The 5299-nt window shown below is 28.0% G+C and overlaps 1 non-coding gene across 1 annotated transcript; it reads left to right on the forward strand.

Annotated features, from left to right (window-relative positions):
• The first annotated feature begins 823 nt into the window (after positions 1-823).
• Positions 824-984, forward strand: LOC129310220 (U1 spliceosomal RNA). The gene has a single exon (XR_008593058.1). It is a non-coding gene; the product is annotated as a U1 spliceosomal RNA (small nuclear RNA).
• The last annotated feature ends 4315 nt before the right edge of the window (positions 985-5299 follow it).

A 5299-nucleotide genomic window follows, 5' to 3' on the forward strand; every position in this document is an offset into this window, starting at 1 on the left:
ATTAAAATGTATATTTAGAGCCAAGAGGCACTGGCCCTTTGGATTACGATAGACAAATGTTTAACCTGTTAATTCTCTTCCTTCAATTATTAAAATCCCCTGAATTTATATTCACAGAACGAACCCTGCCACAGCGTTGAGCTATATTTTAAAGTGAAATAATTAAATTGTGTAATTTAAAGACATTTGATTTGCAATGCTCATAAACGTTCCATTCTTGGAAGGATTTGCAATGATACAATGGCTGATTTAAGGAAAAAGAAGACGAGCTGAATCGAAAAGAAGAATATTAAATTAAACCTTGAAAGAAAGGGTTTCAAACTACTTTGTTATTTCTTCAAGTTACTCGGCCTCAACTTCTAGTGGTATGTGCAGAAAACATTAGTGAATTTGATGCAACGAAGAAAAGTGTTGTGCCCAAAAACACGAGTTCCTTGAACTCGTAATATATGCAACTACAACGAAAAAGTGTTTCTCAATATGTGATCTCCGATGTTTTCAAACACACGGAATCGTGAGTCATCCTTGGTTTTGACACGAAGATAACAGCGTGTTTATTGTAATGGAAGTACTGGTTATAAATACTTTTCTGGCTTATTAATGAATTGTACTGCATAAATCCATCATTAAGTTGCTGTAAAATTTCCCAAAACATCAAGTTTCAATTTTTCTGAGGTCGTATTTTGTTGTGAAGAAGCACCAGGAACGCCCAGAGTACATGGACTGCCGAAGAATACAAAAGTTGGAGTCCCACATCAGGAAGGAGTCAAGTTGGGGAGGGGGAGAGAGAATATAAAAAGAAAGGAAGGATTACAATTAGAGCTTACATACCTGGATGGAGTCAATGGGTGATCACGAAGGCCCATGGCTTAGACCTGGGACCTCCATTGCACTTGGGAGGGGCCCAAGTCTAAGGTCTGCCTAAATGGTAGAGCCTACATCATAATTTGTGGCAGTGGGGGCTTGTGTTCGCACGGCCCCTTCCTTATTCTAAGCCCATGATTAATCGTTTTAGTAGGCGCTTAGTTAAAAGTTTTTGGGTGTGCTTTTGTTTTACAGTTTAGTTTATAAGGATTAGGTTTATAACCCATTAGGTTGTTGTGGAGCATGTAAAATATTAGGAAAATTATTTTTGTAATAATGTTATTTTTAAATTATTCTTATTTAAAAGCATTTTTTAGTACAAAATATTAATAGAAAAAATTAGCAGATTTTTGGAGCCTGAGTTGGAAGGAAATTATTAGTGGTTCATAATAGTTTGGGGAAAAACCCACAAAAACGTGTGTACTTGAAACTAATTTTAAATGTGTCTTGAATCCAATTTTAAGGAAGGGGATGGATTGGATTCTAATTTTAAGCTCGAGGTGCCAAATGTACATATTTCACATTTTAAGCTTAACTTTAAATGTGTCCTGAATCCATCATTTTGTACTATAAATCTGGGTATATATATCATATATTAACAGTGTCTTGATAGAACTACGTATAATGTGTAAGGTTAGAAATGTCAATTAGGATTGGTCTAGTGTTTAATAGCTCAAACTTATTAACTCATTCTTTAAGTTGACCGTATTTTTATCTTGAAAAGATTATTATGCCAATACAAAATTTTATAAATCGTCTTTTAGATTTTAATTTAAAAATTAAAGTAAATTAAACAATTTCAACCATGTTATTTATTTTATTCTATCACCAGTGATATCTCGCCTATATTATTCCAAACCCCTACTATGAAATTGTTATTACCAACAATAATTTCATAAGTACCTTAGGAATGTTGTCTTTGGTACATTTGTTTTATGTAATTTTATATCATTGGATTTAAACTTGAGATCATTAGATAAGCAGAATAAACACTCTTGACCCATTAAACTAAGCATCTCTTGGTAATTTCAACCATGTTATTTAATGTTAAATGTTTTAACAAGAAACTTTTAAACAATTTGAACCACATGCTAATCGGGAAAAAAACAGAAAAATACGAGACCTAAAAATTAGGCTTAAAAGTCCTTTTATATATTAAAAATCTCTCGTTTTTAAAAAATCTGACTTGAAAAATAGAGTTCCAGAAGGCTTTGTTGCACAGGTGAGAAAGTAATTGAGGAACAGCCCCTAAATGGAACTGTGATGACATTTTATTTATTTATGAGGTTCATGTATATATATGCACGGTACCAAAGTGACGTAGATGGCGCATGATAGAGTAGCGGTGAATTTGTGATTCTAGTGAATGCGATTCGGGAACTTGTGTGCGTTGAACTTGTTTCCAAGACACACGCACACTCCGTCCTGACACACCGGCGCTCCACTGTCACATCTGCTCGCCGGAATGCAATCGGAGTTTGTACGGCACCGATCTTGCCCCACTGAAATCCCTGCCCACAAACAATTCATTTGTATCATATACAAGCTAGGTCACAACTCTCAAACAATATAATGTTCAAAATCTATATAATTATGTGTTTAGTATCAATAACAGAAATTCATATTTACCATAAAATGCAGATGTGGTAACAAGAACAAGAAAAAAAGTTGATAGGAGAGAATTTTTTCCCATGATTTCTTCCTTCTCAGAATTTCTGAAGAATGTGTCAAGAGAATTTTGCTTGTGCGTCTTGCAATATCAGTTCACCTCAAGTCATCTTAAATAATACGGTGATGGAGTCAATTATGGATAAAGATTTGTATTTGGTATTGTATTTTTCTATTCAAAAATTAATAATACTCCATCTCTCTCAAATTATAAAATATTTTTAAAAGAGATTCCGCATTTCAAAATATAATACAGTTTAACAAAAATAAAATTTTATTAATAATACTTTTATATTCTCTTTCTTTAATATTTTTTTATAAATGAAGTATTAAATAAATGAAATTTTTAGATGTTTATATTTTTATTTTGAAAAAATAAAATTGTAAGGTATATCTAATAAGCTTTATTGGTATATGTGATTTTATCTAAAAATGCTTTATAATTTAGGACAAAGAAAGTAGTATTCAATGAATTGTATTTTTTGATGTCATTAGTACGGAAAATGATAATAAAATCTTTTTGAATAATGTAAATAAATTTTTTTTTCTCGAAATGACATAATTCTCTTAAAGTCTTTAGAGACTTTTCTATCATTAAAAAATTAATATAAATAATTAAATTGCCCTTACTTTGAACTTACGAATTGTAATTAAATTCTTTTGATTTTAAGAAGAAAAGTTGTGAATTTTAAAACAAAACTTATGAATGATAATTGATATTTACAACACTTGAGGAATATCAAAATTTTAAATATGAATTTGTGAATTACTACTGAATTCTTATGATTTAAGAAGAAAAGTTATGAATCTTAGAGTAAAATTTATAAATAAAAATTGATATTTGAATTAAAGAAAATTTAGTCAATTATTTTAATTCTTGAATGATAGAAAACAAGACAAGTTTGATTCGACTTCAAAAAAATTATAACATTTTGAGAGATCAAAATGTCATTTATATAATTCAAAAAGGCTTTATTATCATTTTTTTAATTAACAATGTAGTACATTTTAATGTTGGCAAAAAAATGTAGTGCAATTTAATAATTGAAAAACTACATAATTGTAAATATTGCCATAGATGTTCATGATCTCCCAATATTTAAAAAAAAAATAGTTATGACATTCATGAATTACTGTATCCCATCCTCCTTCACAGCCATTCATGAATCTAAGTTATTCATCAAGTATTAGAATATTCATTCATACAGCATATATGAATGAATCTTTGATTTTCTTTCTTTTTTTTTAAAGAAATATACATTATTATGTTTGTATAGAGATATGTCCAATATGTGACCTAAAAGAGATATATACAATATAATTCATGTATTAATATTTAATGATTGGAGGCTTATAAATATATGATTATCTCAAATTCTTGTACACACGTATGAATAGATAAGAATGAGAAAGAACACTCCCATATTTGGCTATTTCTCCTCTCTCAAAATTTCTTTTAATCTTATCATATTGCTTATATTTTAATTAGTTTTAAAATAAATAATCAACAAATAATGTCTTAAAAGGGTCTGAACATGATTCAATATTTTTTACAGGAATGTGCAATATTCAATGTTAATAGTTTATAAAACATATAAGGTGACTCATTTAAGGCGTTACAAACTTACCCATATGTATGGGCATTCCTAGTGTAATTTAGTATAAGGTTGTGCATAATCAGTTAGTCAAGAAGATTGAATCAACTTATTTTATAATCTCGAGTTAATCAAGTATTGAAATAATTAAATAATTGAAAATTCTATAGATTTTAAATACATTATATAAATATTTTTGACGAGGAAATTAATTAGCTTCAGTGAACAATAATAAAAAGAGGATTTAAAAATAGGCTTTGCAAAGAAAATGATTGTTGAATAAAGATATGTCTTCAATATAATAGCATATATGCACAATAAACTTATTGAGAAACTATTACAAGACAAAATATCATTGAGAATAAAATGGTAAGATACATGATTAATTTTTTAAAAAAATCATTAAAGTATTATTTTTTAAAAAAATTATTAATTTATTTCTTTAAATTGTAACTACTGACTTGGGATCTGGTTCCACCACTGGGGTGGTTTCAGCTCAAATCGTGCCTAATAAGTACTCCTTGTTTGATTTAATATAAGATTCCCATGTTCTATTAAAAAAAATTAATTTTAAGCTTTAAAAAGATTAAAAACAAGAAGAGAAAACTCCCAGCCTTGAATTAAAACCATCTTACCAAAATTCCTGAGGAATGCCAGCGTCTGGATTGGCAAGTTTTTTCTTGTTTTGCGATATATATATATATATATATATATTTTTGTTTCTGTATATTTTTTAAAAGAAAAAAATAATAAGTATTGTCTTTTAGTTTAGTATTATGTATTATTGACTATGTATCATCATAAGTATTTGGTTAAAATATACTCGATGTCAGGGTATAACACTATATGTATGTATGTATGTATATATATATATATATATATATATTAAGTTTTGCTCATTAAATTTTTATGGTATAAAAATCATTAGTTGCTATGTTTATGATAAATCTTTTAACAATTTTTTCTCAATATAAATTATCATTAAATTGATAAAAATTTTGTCATTTTTATGAGTATTAAATGATTTAAATACATCATTGACATTTAGAGTTTTGTTTAATGTAATAAACTATATATTGCTTGCTTATTAAATTTATTATTTAATTTTTTTCAATTGATAAGTGTAGTGAACAAATATCTCAACACATTAATAATGCTCAATTGTCATAAAA

Source organism: Prosopis cineraria, unplaced genomic scaffold (genome assembly GCF_029017545.1).
Source record: "Prosopis cineraria cultivar Desert tree isolate PC_DT_omini unplaced genomic scaffold, ASM2901754v1 PC4, whole genome shotgun sequence".
Classification (NCBI taxonomy): domain Eukaryota; kingdom Viridiplantae; phylum Streptophyta; class Magnoliopsida; order Fabales; family Fabaceae; genus Prosopis; species Prosopis cineraria.